This window comes from Stomoxys calcitrans, chromosome 1 (genome assembly GCF_963082655.1).
Source record: "Stomoxys calcitrans chromosome 1, idStoCalc2.1, whole genome shotgun sequence".
NCBI classification, from domain to species: Eukaryota; Metazoa; Arthropoda; class Insecta; order Diptera; family Muscidae; genus Stomoxys; species Stomoxys calcitrans.
In genome coordinates, this window is record NC_081552.1 from 248,234,985 (window position 1) to 248,261,016 (window position 26,032).

Sequence of the window (26,032 nt, forward strand, 5' to 3'; positions counted from 1 at the left end):
TCGACTGACAGACGGTCGGAAGGAGAGACGGGCGGACAGTTCGACTTAGGTTCTTTGTCCCATAAAAGCCACATTTATTATCCGATTTTGTTGAAATTTGGGGCGGTAAGTTGTGTTAGTCCCTTCGACATCCTTCTTCAATTTGGCCCAGATCGGTCCAGATTTCGATATAGCTGCCATATAGACCGATCTCTCGATTTAAGGTGTTGGGCCCATCAAAGGCGCATTTATTGTCCGAATTCGCCGAAATTTGGGAAAGTGAGTTAGGATAAGCCCCACGATATATTACTGCAATTTGGACTAAATTGATCCAGATTTGAATATAGCTGCCATATAAACCGATCTTTCGATTTAAGGTATTGGGCCCATAAAAGCCACATTTATTATGCGATTTTGCTGAAATTTGGATCGGTAAGTTGTGCTGGACCCTTCGACATCCTTCTTCAATTTGGCTTAGATCGGTCCCGATTTGGATATAGCTGCCATATAGACCGATCTCTCGATTTAAAGTTTTTTGGGCCATAAAAGACGCATTTATTATCCAATTTTGCTGAAATTTGAGACAGTGAGTTGTGTTACGCCCTTCGACATATTTCTGCAATATGGCATAGATCGGTCCAGATTTGGCTATAGCTGCCATATAGACCGATCTCTCGATTTAAGGTTTTGAGCCCATCAAAGGCACATTTATTGTCCGATTTTGCCGAAATTTGGGACAGTGAGTTATGTTAGGCCACTCGACATCGTTCTTCAATTTGGTCTAGATCGGTCCAGATTTGAATATAGCCCCCATATAGACCGATCTCTCGATTTAAGGTGTTGGGCCCATAAAAGCCACATTTATTATCCAATTTTGCTAAAATTTGGATCGATAAGTTATGCTAGGCCCTTCGACATCCTTCTTTAATTTGGCTTAGGTAGGTCCAGATTTGGATATAGCTGTCATATAGACCGATTCGCCGATTTAGGGTCTTAGGCCCATAAAAGCCATATTTATTGTCCGATATTGCTGAAATTTGGATCGGTAAGTTGTGTTAGGCTCTTCGAGATATTTCAGCAATATGGCACAGATCGGTCTAAATTTGGATATAGCTACTATATAGACCGATCCTCCGATTTAAGGTTTTGGACCCATGAAAGGCGCATTTATTGTCTGATGTCGCCAAAATGTGGGATAGTGAGTTGTGTTAGGCCCTTCGACATCTCTCTTCCATTTGACCTAGATCGGTTCAGATTTGAATATAGCTGCCATATAGACCGATATCTCGATTTGAGGCTTTGGGCCAATAAAAGGCGCATTTATTATCCGCTTTTGCTGAAATTTGAATCGGTAAGTTGTGCTAGGCCCTTCGACATCTCTCTTCCATTTGACCTAGATCGGTTCAGATTTGAATATAGCTGCCATATAGACCAATATCTCGATTTGAGGCTTTGGGCCCATAAATAGCGCATTTATTGTCCGATTTTGCTAAAATTTGCGACAGCGAGTTGTGTTAGGCCCTGCGACATCTTTCTTCCATTTGACCTAGATCGGTTCAGATTTGAATATAGCTGCCATATAGACCGATCTTTCGATTTATGGTCTAGGGCCCATAAAAGGCGCATTTATTGTCCGATTTTGACAAATTTTGGGACTGTGAGTTAAGTTAAGCCTCTCGACATACTTCTGTAATTTGGCCCAGATCGATCCAGATTTGCATATAGCTGCCATATAGACCGATCTCTCGATTTAAAGTCTTGGCCCCATTAAAGGCGCATTTATTGTCCGATTTCGCTGAAATTTGGTATAGTGAGTTAAGTTAAGCCTCTCGACATACTTCTTCAATTTGGCCCAGATTGATCCAGATTTGCATATAGCTGCCATATAGACCGATCTCTCGATTTTAGGTTATGGCCCCATAAAAGGCGCATTTATTGTCCCAAGTCGCCCAAATTTGGAACAGTGAGTTGTGTTAGGCCCTTCGACATCCTTCTTCAATTTGGTCCTGATCGGTCCATATTTTATGCATTTTTCAACGGATTTTTATGAGAGGTGAATTACATATATACACGATGTGGCGAGTATCCAAAGTTCGGCCCGGCCGAACTTAACACCTTTTTCCTCGTTCTTTCAGAGCAATAACATTTGGATCATCTGAAAGCCGCTTTAGGGGTTCATCCCCCTTTATGTAAGAAAATATTTTCCGTTTTCATATCAAATAGGTGAGGGTAGTTTACTATCCAGTATCGCGTGGCTACTGTTATAACAATCTTTCGTTACCCTATCCACACAGGTTGACTCGTGCCTCTTGTTTAAAGTGATCATTTGATGGAACAACGCTTGTAATCAATCATCTTCGGGGGCCAGCCCTTTTAATATAACTTGACATTACCTCCACAATCTGTATTCAACTCAAAGTGACAAAAGTGAAAGGATTTTTTTTCCCCTAAAACAAAGAATTAATTAAACAATTGCATTAGAATACCCTAATAGCCAGACATGAACCTAAATATGTTCCACTCACTTTTCAATGAACTCTGATCATAGACAAAACGCCAACAATCCTCATTAACAGAGCTCTTAAAAACTATGGTTTGTAAAGTCAAACACGGACAAAACAATCTGGGGATAGGTGGTCCAATGAGAATCGAGTAAACAAATAAATCTGTCACATCCCAACAGTCAGCCATCCATCAGCAAACAATGAAAGTCGTGGTATCGGCAGAGACTTTGAGAAAAAAAAAATCGAACGCAAAGAAAAATCAAATTGAAATTTATTGTCAAATTTTATGCCAATTAATTGGTATTATTTGTCTACTTTGTTGTCCAATGGCTTATAATTAAAAAATTGACCAGGGAGGAGGTAGGAAAAAAAAACCAAATAAACACACACACACCAGACAGACCCCAAGACACATTTTATTGGCTATGTTTTTGTCTATGATTCTAAATCTGACATTAATTACGGCTCACACGCAACACACCTTGATAGATGACTTCAAAAATGTCTATGCATAATGTCCAGAGGTAAGAGTACCGCACGTAACAATGTGTCCGTCCAGCTGTATGTCCGTCCGTCCGTCTGTCTGGCCGTACTTCTTGGCTTTTTGAGATACAATATCTGTTTTATGGATTTCTTTGGGGAAGACAAATAGTTTTGGGAGACAAACAAATAAAGCGTCTAACGCGCAACCACAGAGCCCAACACCGCTGTCATAACAGAAACAGTGCCCAGAAATCACTGCCTAGGCAACAGCTGAGACGACAACAGTAGCATTGCGGTGACTACCCGGTAAGCGCTTAAGTAGTTTGTGTCTGACATACCGACTGCTAACCGCTTATTAGCCCGGCTATATGGCTAATAGGAGCACCAAAACACGTTAATAATCAACTTTCAACAATGATGTCAATCAATGTCTTAATGGAATCGAAATGGCAATGGAAGTGGAAATGGAAATGGCTGAGACTGTCTAGCCCCCAAAGGTGGCTGGCTGCGGCTTGATGACGGACAGACGAAATGACTGAAGGTGCTGCCAATTTAACTGACGCACGGCATCTGACCACCAAATCACCAAACGCAAATAGACCAAAAGGAACCCCTTGTGAGGCTATGGGGCCCCATTGATGATGTTGATGTTGTTTGTCAGTTGTCATAAATTTTCAAAAACCCACACATTTCGACATTTTTATACCCTCCACCATAAGATGGGGGGTATACTAATTTCGTCATTCTGTTTGTAACTACTCGAAATATTCGTCTGAGACCCCATAAAGTATATATATTCTTGATCGTCGTGAAATTTTATGTCGATCTAGCCATGTCCGTCCGTCTGTCCGTCCGTCCGTCAGTCCGTCCGTCCGTCTGTCTGTCGAAAGCACGCTAACTTCCGAAGGAGTAAAGCTAGCCGCTTGAAATTTTGCACAAATACTTCTTATTAGTGTAGGTCGGTTGGTATTGTAAATGGGCCATATCGGTCCATGTTTTGATATAGCTGCCATATAAACCGATCATGGGTCTTGACTTCTTGAGCCTCTAGAGTGCGCAATTCTTATCCGATTGGGATGAAATTTTGCACGACGTGTTTTGTTATGACATCCAACAACTGTGCCAAGTATGGTTCAAATCGATTCATAACCTGATATAGCTGTCATATAAACCGATCTTGGGTCTTGACTTCTTGAGCCTCTAGAGTGCGCAATTCTTATCCGATTGGAATGAAATTTTGCACGACGTGTTTTGTTATTATATCCAACAACTGTGCCAAGTATTGTTCAAATCGGTCCATAACCTGATATAGCTGCCATATACACCGATCAGGGGTTTTGACTTCTTGAGCCTCTAGAGTGCGCAATTCTTATCCGATTGGGATGAAATTTTGCACGACGTGTTTTGTTATGACATCCAACAACTGTGCCAAGTATGGTTCAAATCGATTCATAACCTGATATAGCTGTCATATAAACCGATCTTGGGTCTTGACTTCTTGAGCCTCTAAAGTGCGCAATTCTTATCCGATTGGGATGAAATTTTGCACGACATGTTTTGTTATGACATCCAACAACTGTGCCAAGTATGGTTCAAATCGATTCATAACCTGATATAGCTGTCATATAAACCGATCTTGGGTCTTGACTTCTTGAGCCTCTAGAGTGCGCAATTCTTATCCGATTGGAATGAAATTTTGCACGACGTGTTTTGTTATTATATCCAACAACTGTGCCAAATATGGTTCAATTCGGTTCATAACCTGATATAGCTGCCATATAAACCGATCTGGGATCTTGACTTCTTGAGCCTCTAGAGTGCGCAATTCTTATCCGATTGGAATGAAATTTTGCACGACGTGTTTTGTTATTATATCCAACAACTGTGCCAAATATGGTTCAATTCGGTTCATAACCTGATATAGCTGCCATATAAACCGATCTGGGATCTTGACTTCTTGAGCCTCTAGAGGTCGCAATTATTATCCGATTTGCCTGAAATTTTGTACGACGGATTCTCTCATGACCATTAACATACGTGTTTATTATGGTCTGAATCGGTATATAGCCCGATACAGCTCCCATATAAATCGATCTCTCTATTTTACTTCTTGAGCCCACAAAGGGCGCAATTCTTATTCGAATTGACTGACATTTTACACAGGTCTCCAACATATAATTTAATTGTGGTCCAAACCGGACCGGATCTTGATATCGCCTTAATAGCAGAGCAAATCTTTTCTTATATCCTTTTTTTGCCTAAGAAGAGATGCCGGGAAAAGAACTCGACAAATGCGATCCATGGTGGAGGGTATATAAGATTCGGCCCGGCCGAACTTAGCACGCTTTTACTTGTTTTCTCTCATACTCTTCATTGATTTTTGAGTTGTACGACATGTGTGTGTGTAGTGCGTTTTTGTGGCTACTTTGTTGTTGTTTCAGCTTCTCCTTTAAATACATAGGCACACAATGTAATCTGAAGCATAAACACACACTCGCACATTTTTATTGAGCCCCATTAAAGAGCCTACAATGGCACCACATCACTACTGGTTTTAATTAAAACCTCTAGAGAAACAAAAATCACATTAAATTAAAGACACAGAAAATCCATTTTGGAAAAAAACAAATCTTTTTGATTTTTTTTTTTTGTTTTTTTTTTGCTAATAACTTTTAATGAATATTTATTGCTCATTATAAGCTACACCATTAGCCGCCCAGAGAACTGTAGCCGGCCAATGGCGATAGAGGCTGGAATGTGGATTCGTCTAATGCTGAGGCATGGCCTGACAAATTTGCCATTGCCGCTTTGTTATGTTCTCAGACATTTATATAGCTTTTAAAATTGTTGTTAAACATTTATTTGAAAATATTGGGTTGCCCAAAAAGTAATTGCGGATTTTTTTTGAAAGAAAGTAAATGCATTTTTAAAAAAACTTAGAATGAACTTTAATCAAATATACTTTTTTACACCTTTTTTCTAAAGCAAGCTTAAAGTAACAGCTGATAACTGACAGAAGAAAGAATGCAATTACAGAGTCACAAGCCGTTGAAAAAATTTGTCAACGCCGACTATATGAAAAATCCGCAATTACTTTTTGGGCAACCCAATATTTTCAAATTTTTAATTGTGAGACAAAATCGGTTTAAAACTGTTTTGCAAAAAACAAAGACAGATAAAAGATGCAAAATTTAAACTTGAGTGAGAAAATTCTCTTCGAAAACATCCTACATAGGACTTATGGTGCTCCGAACGTATCGCTTAACCCCACTGTCAGTAGCACTTAGCAAGGCAAAATAGTAGTGACTGTATAAACGGAAGGAATGCGAGAGACCTATGATTTTGCCAAGAGAAAAAAAAACCTCGAAATTCTGTGCTTAAAGAAATTTTCATGGAAATTTTACCCAAAAAAAAAAAAAACAAGTAAAAGCGTGCTAAGTTCGGCCGGGCCGAATCTTATATACCCTCCACCATGGATCGCATTTGTCGAGTTCTTTTCCCGGCATCTCTTCTTAGGCAAAAAAGGATATAAGAAAAGAGTTGCTCTGCTATTAAAACGATATCAAGATATGGTCCGGTTCGGACCACAATTAAATTATATGTTGGAGACCTGTGTAAAATTTCAGCCAATTCGTATAAGAATTGCGCCCATTGGGGCTCACGAAGTAAAATAGAGAGAACGATTTATATGGGATCTGTATCGGGCTATAGACCGATTCAGACCATAATAAACACGTTTGTTGATGGTCATAAGAGGATTCATCGTACAAAATTTCAGGCATATCGGATAATAATTGCGACCTCTAGGGGTCAAGAAGTCAAGATCCCAGATCGGTTTATATGGCAGCTATATCAGGTTATGAACCGATTTGAACCTTATTTGACACAGTTGTAAAAATGTAAAAATAAAATACGTCATGCAAAATTTCAGCCAAATCGGATAGGAATTGCGCCCTCTAGAAGCTCAAGAAGTCAAATCCCCAGATCTGTTTATATGACAGCTATATCAGGTTATGGACCGATTTCAACCATACTCGGCACAGTTGTTGGATATCATAACGAAATACTTCGAGCAAAAATTCATTCAAATCGGATAAGAATTGTGCCCTCTAGAGGCTCAAGAAGTCAAGACCCAAGATCGGTTTATATGGCAGCTATATCAGGTTATGGACCGATTTGAACCATACTTGGCACAGTTGTTGGATATCATAACAAAACACGTCGTGCAAAATTTCATTCCAATCGGATAAGAATTGCGCACTCTAGAGGCTCAAGAAGTCAAGACCCAAGATCGGTTTATATGGCAGCTATATCAAAACATGGACCGATATGGCCCATTTACAATACCAACCGACCTACACTAATAAGAAGTATTTGTGCAAAATTTCAAGCGGCTAGCTTTACTCCTTCGGAAGTTAGCGTGCTTTCGACAGACAGACGGACGGACGGACGGACGGACGGACAGACGGACGGACATGGCTAGATCGACATAAAATGTCACGACGATCAAGAATATATATACTTTATGGGGTCTCAGACGAATATTTCGGGTAGTTACAAACAGAATGACGAAATTAGTATACCCCCCATCTTATGGTGGAGGGTATAAAAAGTAAAAAGGCATTAAGTTTGGCCGGGCCGAACTTTGGATACCCACCACCTCGGGTACGTAAACCACCTTTCGTCAAAATTCGGTGAAAAATGCATATCCATGGCCCCATAGTAGCTATAACGAAATATGTTCCGATTTGAACCAAGTCATTGTTCAATTGTGTATAACAAAATATTAATCTGTTTAGCAGCTATATCGAAAAATAAACCGATCTGAACCATATACGACGCAAATGTTGAAAAGCCCAACTGAGTCAAATTTCAGTGAAATCGGAATATAAATGCGCCTTTTATGGGGCCAAGACTTTAAATCGAGATATCGGTCTATATGGCAGCTATATCCAAATATGTACCGATCTGGGCCAAATTGGAGAAAAATGTCGAGGAGCCTAACACAAGCCACTGTCCTAAATTTCAGCAAAATCGGATAATAAATGTGGCTTTTATGGGCCCAAGGCCTTAAATCGAGAGATCGGTCTATATGGCAGCTATATCCAAATCTATACCGATCTGAGCCAAATTGAAGAAGGATGTCAAAGGGCCTAACACAAGTCAATGCCCCAAATTTCAGCAAAACCGTATAATATATGTGGCTTTTATGGGCCCAAGACCTTAAATTGAGAAATCGGGCTATATGCCAGCTATATCCACATATAGACCGATCTGAGCCAAATTGAGGAGAAGTGTCAAAGGGCCTAACACAACTCACTGTCCCAAATTTCAGCAAAATCGGATAATAAATGTGGCTTTTATGGGCCCAAGACCCTAAATCGGCGGATCGGTCTATATGACAGCTATATCCAAATCTGGGGCGATCTGGGCCAAATTGAAGAAGAATGTCTAAGAGCCTAATACTCACTCACTGTCCCAAATTTCAGCAAAATCGGATAATAAATGTGGCTTTTATGGGCCCAAGACCCTAAATCGGCGGATCGGTCTATATGACAGCTATATCCAAATCTGGGGCGATCTGGGCCAAATTGAAGAAGAATGTCTAAGAGCCTAATACAACTCACTGCCCCAAATTTAGGCAAATTCGGATAATAAATGTGGCTTTTATGGGCCCAAGACCCTAAATCGGCGGATCGGTCTATATGACAGCTATATCCAAATCAGGGGCGATGTGGGCCAAACTGAAGAAAGATGTCGAGTAGCCCAACACAACTCACAGACCAAAATTTCAGCAAAATCGGATAATAAATGTGGCTTTTATGGGCCCAAGACCCTAAAATCGGCGCATCGGTCTATATGGCAGCTATATCCAAATCTATGGCGATCTGGGCCAAACTGAAGAAAGATGTCGAGTAGCCCAACACAACTCACAGACCAAAATTTCAGCAAAATCGGATAATAAATATGGCTTTTATGGGCCTAAGACCCTAAATCGGCGGATCGGTCTTAATGACAGCTTTATCCAAATCTTAGGCGATCTGGGCCCAATTGAAGAAGGATGTCGAAGGGCCTAATACAACTCACAGTCCCAAATTTCAGCAAAATCGGATAATAAATGTGGCTTTTATGGGCCTAAGACCCTAAATCGGCGCATCGGTCTATATGGCAGCTATATCCAAATCTGTACCGATCTGGGCCAAATTGAGGAAGAATGTCAAAAAGCCCAACACAACTCACAGTCCCAAATTTCAGCAAAATCGGATAATAAATGTGGCTTTTATGGGCCTAAGACCCTAAATCGGCGCATCGGTCTATATGGCAGCTATATCCAAATCTGTACCGATCTGGGCCAAATTAAAGAAGGATGTCGAAGGTCCTAACACAAATCAATGCCCCAAATTTCAGCAAAATCGTATAATAAATGTGGCTTTTATGGGCCCAAGACCCTAAATCGGCGGATCGGTCTATATGACAGCTATATCCAAATCAGAGGCGATGTGGGCCAAACTGAAGAAAGATGTCGAGTAGCCCAACACAACTCACAGACCAAAATTTCAGCAAAATCGGATAAAAAATTTGGCTTTTATGGGTCCAAGACCTTAAATCGAGAGATCGGTCTATATGGCAGCTATATCCAAATCTGGACCGATCTGGACCATATTGCAAAAGTGTGTCGAGGGGCTTAACTTAACTCACTGTCCCAAATTCCGCGAACATCGGACAATAAAAGCGCCTTTTGCAAAATTTGCCCATAAACATTCCATTAAGGAACAGGGGCAAACTTCTCACATATCGATGAGTGCAGTCCGATTCAAGTTTGAGCTCAATGATAAGGGGCCTCCTTTTTATGGCCGAGTCCGAACGGCGTGCCGCAGTGCGACACCTCTTTGGAGAGATGTTTTACATGGCATAGTACCTCACAAATGTTGCCAGCATTAGGAGGGGAAAACCACCACCCCCTTACTCAAATTTTCATAAACGCCAGATCTCGCAGATGGGTTGTGCGATTTAAGCAAATTTGTGTGTGCTCTCATATAGTACCCGAAAAATACAAATTTGGTATTCAAATTTCGGATGGTGTACCTAGGGGGGCCGCCCCACCCTAAAACCTATCAAACATATATTTAGACCAATCACGACAATATGGGACTCAAATGAAAGGTATTTAGGATAAGAAAACTTATCTGAAATTCAATTGACGGACCAAGTGTTAGGGGGACCACCCCAAGCCCCAAAACACCCCTAAATCGGACATATTTACCGACCAAGGCAATATGGGACTCAAATGAAAGGTATTTGCGAGTAGAATATGAATCTGACATCCATATGTGAGACCAAGTTTCTAGGGGTCCACCCCTTACCCAAAACACCCCCCAAACAGGACTCATTTACTGACTATGGGAATATGGGGCTTAAACAAAAGGTATTTGAGTGTAGAATTCGAATCTGATATCCAAATATGGGACTAAGTGTTTGGGGGCCGCCTCTCGCCAAAAACATCCCCCAAAGGGGACAAATTTACGACCATCGCAATATGGGGCTCAAATGAAAGGTCTTTGGGAGTAAAGCAAGAATCTGATATCAATTATTCGGGAAAAGTGTCTATGGGGCCACCCCACCCCCACAACGCCACCCAAATAATAAGTATTTGCTGACTATTGCAATATGAGGCTCAAATACGAGGGTTTTTAGAGTGGAACACGAATCCGATATATATTTTCAAGGCTAACTCACTGAGTGGCCGCCCATCCCCCAAAACAACCCCAAGCCGACTATGGAAATATGGGGCTCAAATTAAAGGTATTTGGGAGTAGACCACGTATCTGATATCAACATTAGGGAATTTGATAACCAAATGTAAGACCATGTATTTAGGGCATCACTCCTTCCCCAAAACACCCCCCAAAGGGTAAACATTTTTCGACCATGCCAATATGTGGCTCTAATGAAAGGCATTTGAGATTAAAAAACGAATTTGATAACCTATTTTGGGGCCACCCCCACAAAAACGCCCAAAATAGCCATATCACGGATATATGGGACTCGGTTTGTTTGTTCCGTATAGACTGAAAAACTGCAGAACCGATTTTCTCGAAATGTTCGCATGTTGTGTAGGTTGGTCTGGACTTTATAATTTCTCGGTATCGGAAGGGGGACGGACCCTCCCCCTTATGCCACAAACTCCTCCCAAAATCAAAAGTGGACTGATTGGGACAATATAGGTGTCAAATGAAAGGTATTGGAGAGTAGAATACGAATATGGCATTAAAATTTGATTCTAAGTACCCGTCGGGCCGCCCCAACCCCAAAACTCCCCCAAACAGACATATCGGACGTTCGGTTCAATATTGGGCTTAAATGAAAGGTAGTCGGGAGTAGATTTCAAATCTGGCATACAAAATCAGATCGAAGCATAAGGGGTCACGCCACTCCTCAAAAACGCGATAAGACCTATTATGACAACATGATACTTGGCTGAACCGATTTTCTTAGAATTTTCATAGATTGTATACGTTTGTCTGGAAGGAAACAAAGGCTATATAATTTTTAGATATCGGGTGGAGGCGGAAAAACTCAAATTTTTGGAAAAAAAAAAGAAATATTTTAATAATCACAAAATCTTCTTTTTTCTACTTTCAGAGAACTGAAAATGCTTTAATTTTTCGGTAAGTTTTTCGAACCATAAAAAATAAGTAAACCACAAAGTTTTTATTACTCAAGATTCTCTAAAATACAATACAATAAAAATTTTAGTTAACATTTTCACCGCAACCTACTGTCCTCAAATAACTGCCATTACCTTCAAGCCCCCAACCACAGCAAATCATTTCGACCCAGTCAAAAAAACAAAATGGTAAAAAATTTCCTATGGAATTTTAATTGCAAAACAATAAATTCCTAGACACAAACTATGAAATCTTCAGAAGATTATGATTATCATCTCCCATACGGGTATGATGATGGCAAATGACTATGATGATGACTATTCTGCAAAGGGAGTGAACGTAGCAACGAATATTGCCACGAATTATTATCCCCAAGGACCTTAGGAGTGTACAAACGATTGCCGCCAGTGTAACCAAAGGCAGAGAAGGCACAAATCTAATCTGCCCAACCAAAATATGGGCACACTATACCACATAACGAAAACCTATTTTGTTCGTTTTGTGCAAAGAATACCTCCGGCCGAATGCAATATTCCATGGTACATGTCGCACATGGTGCATGCCTTGGCTGTGAGAGTGTGAGGTGAAGAAACAAAACCAATCAACATTATAATTTCCATCACAGCCATCTCTAAAGCGGGGGGACGGGCGGCCGGGAGAGAAGAGGTGACATCGGTAAGTTAAAGGGATGGGCCCTACACGGTGCACTATCCAAAATGAATTGTTGTCCTATGCACATTGAGGAAATCATCTTCATCTTCAGGCATGTTGAAAGCAGAGTTGCCATATCACAGACAATTTCAGAAAAAAAAAATATGTGAAATTTTACTATAATTCTTTGGGAAAATTCCATTGATAATATTTTCAAAGGGAAATTTTCACTGAAAATCCCCTTAAGGGAAATTTTTTATGGAAAATTTGTCTTTAGGAAATTTTCAATGAAAATTTGGCTTTAGGGAAATTTTCAATGAAAATTCGTCTTTAGGGAAATTTTCAATGAAAATTTGTCTTAAGGGAAATTTTTTCTGAAAATTTGTCTTAAGGGAAATTTTTTCTGAAAATTTGTATTAAGGGAAATTTTCAATGAAAATTTGTATTAACGGAAATTTTCAATGAAAATTTTTCATTAGGGAAATTTTCAATGAAAATTTGTCATTAGGAAAATTTTCAATGAACATTTGTCCTAAGGGAAATTTTCAATGAACATTTGTCCTAATGGAAATTTTTAATGAACATTTGTCCTAATGGAAATTTTCAATGAAAATTTGTCCTAAGGGAAATTTTCAATGAAAATTTAAATTTAGGGAAATTTTCAATGAAAATTCGAATTTAGGGAAATTTTCAATTAAAATTTGTCCAAAGGGAAATTTTCAATGAAAATTTTTTCTAAGGGAAATTTTCAATGAAAATTTGTCGTTAGGGAAATGTTCACTGAAAATTTGTCATTAGGGAAATTTTCAATGAAAATTTGTCTTAAGGGAAATTTTCAATGAAAATTTGTTTTAAGGGAAATTTTCAATGAAAATTTGTCTTAAGGGAAATTTTCAATAAAAATTTGTGTTTAGGGAAATTTTCAATTAAAATTTGTTTTTAGGGAAATTTTCAATGAAAATTTGAATTTAGGGAAATTTTCAATGAAAATTTGTCTTTAGGGAAATTTTCAATGAAAATTTGTGTTAAGGGAAATTTTCAATGAAAATTTGTCCTAATGGAAATTTTTAATGAACATTTGTCCTAATGGAAAATTTCAATGAAAATTTGTCCTAAGGGAAATTTTCAATGAAAATTTAAATTTAGGGAAATTTTCAATGAAAATTTGAATTTAGGGAAATTTTCAATGAAAATTTGTCTTTAGGGAAATTTTCAATAAAAATTTGAATTTAGCGAAATTTTCAATGAAAATTTGAATTTAGGGAAATTTTCAATGAAAATTTGAATTTGTGGAAATTTTCAATGAAAATTTGTCGTTGGGGAAATGTTAACTGAAAATTTGAATTTAGGGAAATTTTCATTGAAAATTTGTCTTTAGGGAAATTTTCAATAAAAATTTGTGTTAAGGGAAATTTTCAATGAAAATTTGAATTTAGGGAAATTTTCAATGATAGTTTGTCTTTAGGGAAATTTTCAATGATAGTTTGTCTAAAGGGAAATTTTCAATGATAGTTTGTCTTAAGGGAAATTTTTAATGAAAATTCGTCTTTAGGGAAATTTTCACTGAAAATTTGTCTTTAGGGAAATTTTCAATGAAATTTTGTCCTTAAGGAAATTTTCAATGAAAATTTGAATTTAGGGAAATTTTCAATGAAAATTTGTCTTTAGGGAAATTTTCACTGAAAATTTATCTTTAGGGAAATTTTCACTGAAAATTTGTCTTTAGGGAAATTTTCTCTGAAAATTTGTCTTTAGGGAAATTTTCTCTGAAAATTTGTCTTTAGGGAAATATTCAACGAAAATTTGTTTTTAGGGAAATTTTCACTGAAAATTAGTTTTTAGGGAAAGTTTTAATGAAAATTTGTCTTTAGGGAAACTTTTAATGAAAATTTGTCTTTAGGGAAATTTTCAAGGAAAATTTGTCTTTAGTGAAATTTTCAATGAAAATTCCTTAGGGAAATTTTCAATGAAAATTTGCCCTAAGGGAAATTTTTAATGAAAATTTGTCTTTAGGAAATTTGCAATGAAAATTTGTCTTTAGGGAAATTTTCAATGAAAATTTGTCGTTGGGAAAATTTTCAATAAAAATTTGTCTTTAGGGAAATTTTCAATGAAAATTTGTCTTTAGGGAAATTTGCAATGAAAATTTGTCTTTAGGGAAATTTTCAATGAAAATTTGTCTTTAGGGAAATTTTCAATAAAAATTTGTCTTTAGGGAAATTTTCAATAAAAATTTGTCTTTAGGGAAATTTTCAATTAAAATTTGAATTTAGGGAAATTTTCAATTAAAATTTGTCCCAAGGGAAATATTCAATGAAAATTTTTTCTAAGGGAAATTTGCAATGAAAATTTGTCGTTAGGGAAATGTTCACTGAAAATTTGTCTTTAGGAAAATTTTCACTGAAAATTTGTCTTTAGGGAAAATTTTAATGAAAATTTGTCATTAGGGAAATTTTCAATGAAAATTTGTCTTTAGGGAAATTTTCAATAAAAATTTGTGTTAAGGGAAATTTTCAATTAAAATTTGTTTTTAGGGAAATTTTCAATGAAAATTTGTCTTCAGGGAAATTTTTAATGAAAATTTGTCTTTAGGGAAAGTTTCTATGGAAATTTGTCTTTAGGGAAATTTTCAATGGAAATTTGTCTTTAGGGAAATTTTCAATGAAAATTTGTCTTTAAGGAAATTTTCACTGAGAATTTGTCTTTAGGGAAATTTTCAATGAAATTTTGTCCTTAAGGAAATTTTCAATGAAAATTTGAATTTAGGGAAATTTTCAATGAAAATTTGTCTTTAGGGAAATTTTCACTGAAAATTTGTCTTTAGGGAAATTTTCTCTGAAAATTTGTCTTTAGGGAAATTTTCTCTGAAAATTTGTCTTTAGGGAAATATTCAACGAAAATTTGTTTTTAGGGAAATTTTCACTGAAAATTTGTTTTTAGGGAAAGTTTTAATGAAAATTTGTCTTTAGGGAAACTTTTAATGAAAATTTGTCTTTAGCGAAATTTTCAATGAAAATTTGTCCTAAGGGAAATATTCAATGAAAATTTGTCTTTAGGGAAATTTTCAATGAAAATTTGTCCTAAGGGAAATTTTTAATGAAAATTTGTCTTTAGGAAATTTTCAATGAAAATTTGTCTTTAGGGAAATTTTCAATGAAAATTTGTCGTTGGGGAAATTTTCAATAAAAATTTGTCTTTAGGGAAATTTTCAATGAAAATTTGTCTTTAGGGAAATTTGCAATGAAAATTTGTCTTTAGGGAAATTTTCAATGAAAATTTGTCCTAAGGGAAATTTTCAACGAAAATTTGTCTTCAGGGAAATTTTCAACGAAAATTTGTCTTCAGGGAAATTTTCAACCAAAATTTGTCTTTAGGGAAATTTTCACTGAAAATTTGTCTTTAGGGAAATTTTCACTGAAAATTTGTCTTTAGGGAAATTTTCACTGAAAATTTGTCTTTGGATTAATTTTGTCATTAAAGAAAATTTCACTAAATTTAGAGTTTTTGCTGAAACTTTGGCTCTTTAGATATCCTTGGACAAAGCTCCATCGAATTTATTCGGTGCAAAATATCACCGTATTGGCAACCCTGTTTAAATCGTCTACTTTCCCATCACATATGAGTTTAGCAAGTTTAGATTTTTGTAGTCAGAGTTGAATGGATATAAGGAAAAGCCCTTCTCTCTTCATTATTGGGAAACTGCACATTATGCAGCGTAGATGCTGAGGGCTGCAAGATAGGATGGGTGTTGCTGGTTCGTAAAAGTGCAAACAAAACCTTTAAAATTGCACCGTTTCTCATGTAACTCCTCGCCTTAGTGTTTACCATGGCTGACGGTGATGGTAATGTTGCTGCTGCCGTTGTTTGTTTGCCTTTGGACAATGGATGCCGAATGGCGTGGAGCGGCAACAGTAACAACAGCAAGTCTTAAATCACATCACCGGGGCTTCCTTGGAAAAGCCCAAAAACATCATGCCAATGACCAGAAGGGCTATGCAACTTGTTTTGGATATTAGTTTTTTTTTTTGGTTTTGTTTTATTTTTGGAAGGGAAAACGATTGGGTGAACGCCTGTCCTGCTTGGCAGCCAGAGGAGTTTTGAAGAATGATGCACTGGTCGCTCGGTCTTTCGGTCGTTGCCTTAGATGATGCTCATGGTTATGCTTGCTAAGAAAACATCCATAGTAGTGTTTTTCTTGTTTTGTTTGTGCAACAAGGAAGAACTTCTATATGCAAGTGATTGCAACCTGCAGCGCCTGCATCGCCATCATATGCAGCAGTAGCAGCCCTTCAACAGCAAAAGTAATCCACAGCAACGTTGACGACTATGCCTCCATGCCATATGAGTGCCGAAAAAGTGATAATTACTTTGGAGCGTTCAAAATTTGGTTTATGGTCTCATAAATGTAATTGGATCCAGGATAATGTAGATGGTCCATTAAAACAATCCAAATGAGAATCGTAAGGCATACACAGTCGACATCGCCACACGGCAGTATTGGATTATAATAACCAAAGGGAAACTTTTCCAACTCATCCCCAACTGTCTCTTGCCTATATCAAAATAGAAGAATGTAATTTGAAAGGATTCTTCAATGTTTTTCCAATGTCCTATGGAATGTTGGGAGAGTCTTTGGATGTATGTGGTATTGTGATTACATGCGGAAGCCACCACAGCTCTAACGAGAAGGAGGATTAAGGCTGCGAAGCAATATTCAACCAAATTTTTAATTTCCATTGCGAATAACTGGAACTAAATCATAGACTTGACGTAGCCCCACAGTAAATAGTCTAACGGCGTCAAATCGCCCGCCCAAGGTGGCCAATTCGTGGGATAACACGTTCTCCAAACTTGGTTTGCAATAAATTTTATGTGACATTCGCTGTGTGGCTTGTGGTGCCATCCTATCAGAACCACATGTCCTCAAAGTCCATATGGTCCAATTGGGGCAGAAAATATTGTGTTATCACTGAACGGCAGCGATTCCCATTCACAGTAGCGTGGCGGTCTTTATCATCGCGGAAGAAGTACGGCCCAATGACGCCTCCAGCCCATAAACCCCACCAAACCATAATTTGTACACCCACCACCGAAGGATGGGGGTATATACATTTTATCATTCCGTTTGCAACACATCAAAATATCCATTTCCGACCCTATAAAGTATATATATTCCTGATCAGAATAAAAATTCAGGACCATCTATCCATGTCTGTCCGCCTGTCTGTTGCAATCACACTACAGTCCGCCGATTTAGGGTCTTAGGCCAGTAAAAGTCACATTTATTATCAGATCTTGCTGAAATTTGGGACAGTGAGTTGTGTTAGGCCCCTCGACTTATTTTTGCAATATGGCACAAATCGGTCCAGATTTGGATATAGGTGTCATATAGACCGAGCTCTCGATTTAAGGTTTAGGGCCCGTAAAAGGCGCATTTACTGTCTGATTTCGCCGAAATTTGAGACAGTGAGTTGCGTAAGCCCCTTCTAGAATCTTCTGCAATTTGGCCCAGATCGGCGCAGATTTGGATATAGCTGCCATATAGACCGATCTCACGATTTAAGGTTTTGGGCCCATAAAAGGCGCACTTATTGTCCGATGTCGTCGAAATTTGGGACAGTGAGTTAAGTTAAGACCCTCGACACATTTCTGCAACATGGCACAGATCGGTCCAGATATGGATAGACCTGCCATATAGACCGATCTCTCTATTTAAGGTTTTGAGCCCATAAAAGTCACATTTATTATCCGATTTTTCTGAAAATTGGGATAGTGAGTTGTGTTAGGTCCTTCCATATCCTGTTTCAATTTGGCTCTGATCGGTCCAAATTTGCATATAGCTGCCATATAGACGGATCTCTCGATTTAAGGTTTTGAGCCCATAAAAGGCGCATTTACTGCCCGATGTCGCCGAAATTTGCAACAGTGGGTTATTTTAAGCCTTTTAATATCTGAACTAAATATGGTTCAGATCGGACTATATTTAGTTATAGCTGTTATATAGACCGATCTGCCGACAAATGGTCTGACGGCCATAAAAGCTTTATTTATTACCCGATTTCGCTGAAATTTGGAACGGCGAGTTATTTTTAGCCTCCCAACATCTGACCTAAATATGGTACAGATCTGACTATATTTAGATATAGCTACTATATAGACCGATCTGTCGATTAAGGGTCCGAAGGCCATAAAAACTTTTTTTTTTAACCGATTTCGCTGAAATTTGCAACAGTGGGTCATTTTAAGCCTCCCGACATCTGACCTAAATATGGATTAGATCGGTCCATATTAGAATATAGCTGTCATAATGACCGATCTCTCGATAAAGGGTCTGATGGCCATAAAAGCTTTATTTAATACCCGATTTCGCTGAAATTCAAATCAGTGAGTTTTCCTGAGCCTCCCGATATTCGACCTTAATATGCTTCTGATCGGTTTATAATTCGATATATCTGCCGAAAAGACCAATATTTTGTTTTTCATATTAAAGGGGACCCAACATTTTTGGGGACACATTTTCACAGAACCACACTTCCGTGTTAGTGGGTTACCCCACAGCTGAAGATCTCTGGTGTTACCAATGCACCCCTTAGTACGGGTGTACAGTCTAACCTGCTTCACCTGACCTCTTTGTCTTCACCATCATTAAATTCAACTCCATAATTATGCTGGTGCTTCTGTAAAAGTTTCATGTTTCATCATTACAACATGTCCTGCCATTTATGGCAACATTTTATGGCCAACGGTAAAAAAATGCCAACCTTATTTACCACCCTGATCGGTCTCGGCTACAATTACGGACAAAAATGGTTTTCCAATTTAAGGGTAATGAGTTTGTAAAAGTAAAACTCATTACAACATTCAAACCATTGAATGTTGTTCCAGTTATCCGTTGGGGGGGTTTTTTTTTAATGAGCCAGTCGGACAAAGCTATCCACAATGCATGAGCTTGGCCATATTTGAAGCTGCAGCGAGTGAAAAGGTGTGAACCAATTGTGTGTTAATATGAATGGGAACACCGTGAGAGCGTGAGCTCATCATAATAATAATCGGTCATAAATGATAATGATTTCCCATACGATTATTGTTATTGACCATCAACAAGAAGGAAGCCAGCCAGCTACCGCGAGAGAGATGTACTCGACCAAAATATGGGAGGTTATCGAAAGTAGCAGAACTTTTGTGTTTCTTGTGCTACTTTCTGCCCGTTACAGTTGCTGGCTTAAAAATGCTTTCCACGATTTTTCACATGACCATTGGGCAAAGTATGAAAGCGTTTTCCTCAAATGAGCCATTGGATCAGCAACTTCGTATGATGGATAACATGAGCAAACATGAGTTCGTTCGTAGAACACGTTGAATATTGAAATTTAATTGATTTTCTTAAAGCTGCCAGTCAGCTATACTCGATGGGATCTTCTTTCTCACATTGATATGATTTTACTGAAAAAGATTTGTCTACACGCATGTGGATGATAATGCAAGAGATTCTGCACCAAAGAAGAAAGTTGAGCTAATAAAGTCTGAAATATTTCACTTTCCTTCCAGCAGGTCACTCTATCACAGCTCTTTCCAAAATCAGTATCAATAACAAAATTGCCAAACATTTCATACCATACCACACCCCAGTAAGGCAAGCCATCATAAGTAGCAGTAGCTGCCATGGCTGCAGTAGCCGTTTCTTCCTTGCCAATCGGCCCTTGGGGCTGCAACTAAAAGGCCTGCACCATAAGTTTTTATTATTTAATTGTTTCGAACAAACTGAAAATCACGATCCATCATTTAAACAATTAAATTTTTCCACTCAACATTCTTCAAAACATTTTTATGAACTGCTCACTTCGTTTGTCGTAGGACGGAATGCAACCATCCACCTCCTGCACTGTGCAAATATTTTTTACCACGTTTGCCAACAACAATTACACGGGAGTAAACCAACAGCGAAAATGAAGAGGAATTCCTAACAAATTCTCACATGCGATACCAGTGATGATAAAGAAGCGTGCAATTGGCAACAGCAACAGCAACCAAACAATCTCTGCAACATGTAAGGAAACAGGCAATAAACAGCCATAATCTCGGGCAGAGAATGCACTGCACGGTTACCGGATACCTGGGAAAACGTTGTAAGAAAATAGGCAATATAGACATCGAGGTAGGCTATGTGATATCGTTGCTATACACAACGACCCATAACAGTGAAACGAATCTAAGAAAATTTTGAAGCAACAGAAGGACGGGTTGACTGGCTAGATCGACTTGGAATCTACGGCCGGGCCGAATCTTATATACCCTCCACCATGGATAGCACTTGTCGAGTTCTTTTCCCGGCATCTCTTCTTAGGCAAAAAAAAAAGGATAAAAGAAAAGATTTCAGGCAAATCGGATAATATTTGCGACCTCTAGAGGCTCAAGAAGTCAAGACCCAAGATCGGTTTATATGACAGCTATATCAGGTTATGAACCGATTTGAACCATACTTGGCACAGTTGTTGGATATCATAACAAAACACGTGGTGCAAAATTTCATTCCAATCGGATAAAAATTGCGTCCTCTAGAGGCTCAAGAAGTCAAGACCTAAGATCGGTTTATAAGACAGCTATATCAGGTCATAAACCGATTTGAACCATACTTGGCACAGTTGTTGGATATCATAGCGAAACACGTGGTGCAAAATTTCATTTCAATCGGATAAGAATTGCGCCCTCTAGAGGCTCAAGAAGTCAAGACCCAAGATCGGTTTATATGGCAGTTATATTAGGTTATGAACCGATTTGAACCATACTTGCCACAGTTGTTGGATATCATAGCGAAACACGTGGTGCAAAATTTCATTTCAATCGGATAAGAATTGCGCCCTCTAGAGGCTCAAGAAGTCAAGACCCAAAATCGGTTTATATGGCAGCTATATCCAAACATGGACCGATTAAAACAATACTTAGCGTAGTTGTTGGAAGTGCTTCCAAAACACTACGTGCAAAATTTTAGTTAAATCAGACGAGAATTGCGCCCTCTAGAGGCTCAAGAAGTCAAGACCCAAGATCGGTTTGTATGGCAGCTATATCAAAACATGAACCGATTTAAACCATCCTAAGCGTTATTGTCGGAAGTGCTACCAGAACACTACATGCAAAATTTCAATAAAATCGGATAAGAATTGCACCCTCCAGAGGCTCAAGAAGTCAAGACCCAAGATCGGTTTATATGGCAGCTATATCAAAACATGGACCGATTAAAACCATACTTAGTGTAGTTGTTGAAAGTGCTACCAGAACACTATGTGCCAAAAATTCAGTTAAATCGGACGAGAATTGCGCCCTCTAGAGGCTCAAGAAGTCAAGACCCAAGATTGGAGTGTATAGCAGCTATATCAAAACATGGACCGATTTGGCCCATTTAGAATACCAACCGACGCACACTAATAAAAGGTTTTTTTGCAAAATTTCAGCTGGCTAGCTTTACTCCTTCGGAAGTTAGCGTGCTTTAGACAGACAGACGGACGGACGGACATGGCTAGATCGACATAAAATGTCACGACGATCAAGAATATATATACTTTGTGGGGTCTCCGACGAATATTTCGAGTAGTTACAAACAGAATAACGAAATTAGTATACCTCCATCCTGTGGTGGAGGGTATAAGAATGAAATTGTTGCGCTTTGTTTGTTTGTGTGTTCCGTATAGACTCAACAACGGCCGAACCGATTTTCATGAAATTTTCACAAATGGTAGAGTAGAGGGCCCCCGGTGAAAATAGTTTGTAGTTTTGTAGTTTTGTAGTTTTGATAGCCGAAAGGGGGCGGACCCTCCCCCATACCCCAATTTTCAAAAACTTCAGATCTCGGAGATGCGTGCACCGATATAAACGACATTTTGTATGCCATCTTATGGTACCCCAAAAACACGAAATTTTGGAGTCAAATAATCTGGGGGGACGCCCCACCCCAAAACCCACCCAAGCGGACATGTGCACCGATTGCGACAATATGGGTATCAAATGAAAGGTATTTAAGAGTAGAGTACGAATTTGATATACAAATTTCATACTTGAGTTTCCCGAGGTCTCCCACCCCCAAAAAAGCCCAAAGAGAAGATACTTTCACCGCTTTGGGCAATATGGGTATCAAATGAAAGGTATTTGAGAGTTGAGTAGAAACTTGGCATTGAAATGTTACCCTTAGTGTTATGGTACCCCAAAAACACGAACTTTTGGAGTCAAATAATCTGGGGGGACGCCCTATCCCAAAACCCACCCGAGCGGACATGTGCACCGATTGCTACTATATGGGTATCAAATGAAAGGTATTTAAGAGTAGAGTACGAATTTGGTATACAAATTGCATACTTAAGTTTCGCGAGGTCCCCCACTCCAAAAAAAAAAAACCCCAAAAGGACACTTTTACCGCTTAGGGCAATATGGGTATCAAATGAAAGGTATTTGAGAGTAGAGTAGAAGCTTGGCATTGAAATGTTAAGTGTCGGGGGGGGGCACCCCCCAAAAAACCACCCAACAGGACACTTTAACCGCTTTGAGTAATATGAGTATCAAATAATAGGTATTTCAAAATAGAATACAAATCTGAGACAAAAAATTATTGGTTGGTGTCTGAGGGCCCTCCCCACCATCCAAAAACCCCTCAGCAGGACAAATTTACCGATTGGGAAAATATGGATATCAAATGAAAGCTATTTAAAGGTAGAGTCCAACGCTTATATATAAATCGCCTCCCCACCCTCCAAAACCCCTTAAACAGGACATGTTTATCGATTGGGACAATACGGATATCACACGATAGATATTTGAAAGCTGAGCACACATCTGTTATAAGAATTTGGTCCAAGGTGTTTAGGGAGCCTCCCCAATTCAAAAAACTCCCAAAACGGGCATAAATGTCAAACGTCACAAAATGGCTATCGAATGAAAGGTCTTTGGGACTTGACTATGAATCTGGCATGCAAAATTAGGACAGAGTCTGGGACTAAAATGAAAGGTATTTGAGACCAGAGAGCGAATATGATATATGAGGATCCTCCTCACTCTCAAAAACTCCCCCATACCGGACATATTTACCGACCATAGCAATATACGGCTCCCATGAAAGGTATATGGAAGAAGAGCACCAATATAATGTCCACAAAATGGGCGATAAATCTGAAAGGCCGCACAAGCACCCCCAAACACGATTTTTTTCCTGACGTGACCGTATAGGGCTCAGAAAAAATAAGAGAGTGAAAGAAGACCCGCTCCGCTGCGGCCCTGTCCAGCTAGTCTTCCATATAAAATTAAATTTGTTTTTGTTTGTTCCGTATAGACTCAAAAATGGCTGAACCGATTACCTTGAAATTTTCACAGATTGTGTAGGTTGGTCTGAAAAGAACATAGGCTATATATTTTTTTGATACCGGGAGGGGGGCGGACCCTCCCCCTTATCACAAAAGTACTACACAAAAGAAAAGTAGACCGATCGGGACAATATGGGATTCAAATGAAAGGTATTTAAGAGTAGAGTACGACTTTCATAATAAAAGTTGGGTCCACGTACCTGGGGGGCCGCCCCAGCCCCAAAAGCCCCTAAAATAGGTTTATTTGATGATCATGCCAATATGGGACTCAAACGAAAGGTATTCGGGAGTAGATTACAAATATGGTCAGGAAGCAGGAGTAAGATTTAAAATTTTCTGATAACGGAAGGGGGCGGACCCTCCACCGTTACCCCAAAAACACCACCCAAAATCAAAAGTTGAACGATAAGAACAATATGAGTATAAAATGGAAAGTATGCGGGAGTAGATAACGAATCGGGCATATAAATTCATATCGAAGTTCAGGGGGGTCACCCCACCCCCACAAAAACAGCCAAAATGGGCACATTAGCCATGGGCACGGATATATGAGACTCGGGTTGTTTGTTTCGCATCGACTAAAAAACGGCAGAACCGATTTGTCTGGAAAGAAACATAGGCTTTATAATTTTTCGGTATCGAAAGGGGGACGGACCCTCCCCCTTGTGCCAAAAACACAACCCAAAATCAAAAGTGAACCGATCGGGACAATATAGGTATCAAATGAAAGGTATTGGAGAGTAGAATACGAATATGGAATTAAAATTTGGGTCTAAGTACCCATCGGACCGCCTCAATCCCAAAATCCCCCCAAACAGACATATGGGACGTTCATTTCAATATGGGGCTCAAATAAAAGGTATTCGGGAGTAGATTTCGCATCTGGCATACAAAATCAGATCCAAGTATAGGGGGTCAAGCCACCCATATCCGAGAGAGGTTTGATGGGCCCAATAAGGGTATCAAATGAAAGGTATTGGAGACCACAAAACGAATATGGTATTAAAATTTTGGTCCAAGCATCCAGCGGGACTCGCAAATGTCGCCAACATTAAGGATTCGAATGAGCTCAGCGTCATAGGCTACAATGGCACGAATTCGATATCCGCATTCAGGGCGAAGTGTCCCCACCCTAGAAAGATATTAAAGAGTTAAAGAAGGCTCAGCGGAGCGGGTCCGGTTCGGCTAGTTTAGTATAAAGAGGAACCTGGAGGATTCGATCACTCACTCAATTGATTAGCTAAAAATGAACCCATAAGGAATCCTTTACAGAGCGATATTTGGAGGTGTGACAAACAGAATAAAGAGATGAGTATCCCCCAACTATTGCGGTGGGTATACAAAAGTTCAACCATCCTCAGTAAGACCCAAACAAACGAATTTGAATTTCAAAATTGTGGCCTCATTCATACTTCCTAAAAATCATATCTCAGTTGTCAGCTCTTGTGGTTATTCCCTTTATGCTATTAAATCCTTAAAGTGTTGCAAGTAGCACCGATCAGCATCAGCATTGCCAACACCACCAACTCACTTCAACAAATTTTGTCCATCATATCGCAGCACATGGCACTTGAAACTGAAAGGCATGAAATAATTATAAAAATTTTTATGACTTTTTTAACGAAAATTCTGTTGCTACAGCAGCAAAAAACTGCTGGCTTCCAGTAGATGTTGCTGCCTCATGTGCCAGCAGTACTCATGCCTTGGCGGAGTGACAAAAACGCAAAAGGACGTTTTTTTAAGCAACAAGAACCACAGCCACATGATTGTAGGCAAGAAAAATACACAACTCACGATTTTCTGCATCTTCATAATTTGGCCCAAAAAAAAAGAGCCAGAGAGACTGGCAACAGCTCCTTTTGCTGGATTTCCTTTATGAGCCCTTGTGTGTGTGTGTGTGTGTGGGTTAACATAATAATTAAAAATTGTTAAATATTTCGGATTTTGTATTTTCCTTTGTAGCCAAACATCGTAGATGCGATCTGATGAAACCCCAATGCAACCATGTGTGATGATGCAATTGCGCTCCACATGCTTCTCCACTGCATCCACTTTTAAGCGGATTGTGTGGCCTAGTAGAGGTTTCTTAATATTGCCCCATCCATGGCAAGAAGCCAGAATCGAGGCAAGCTACCTTCTTAGCCCGCGCTTAAATACCTCGATTACCCGTTACATTTTTATCTTTGTCTGATGAACTACTAAAGCGAAAGAGAAGATTGTGAATCATTTCATTTTGGTGTCCTTCATTTTGTGGATAAGATTAACGTTTCAAGCATCTGAATTTATGCTGTTGGCTGTCCATTGAGGGGCTTTTTTTCTGGTATAATAAAACAAAAAGGCAAAGTTTTTCTCCGAAGTCATCGACAATAATCAGCATTCACTAGATGTCATTAAGAAAATG

At 38.8% G+C, this 26,032-nt stretch overlaps 1 protein-coding gene across 1 annotated transcript in view; it reads left to right on the plus strand.

Moving 5' to 3' along the window:
• LOC106093862 (uncharacterized) overlaps window positions 1-26,032 on the plus strand; it is a 393,898-nt gene that overhangs the window by 273,319 nt on the left and 94,547 nt on the right. Inside the window, exon 3 of the mRNA XM_059369158.1 lies at window positions 11,610-11,635. The gene's annotated coding sequence lies outside the window, so the exon portion shown is untranslated. The remainder of the gene's footprint in view (window positions 1-11,609; window positions 11,636-26,032) is intronic.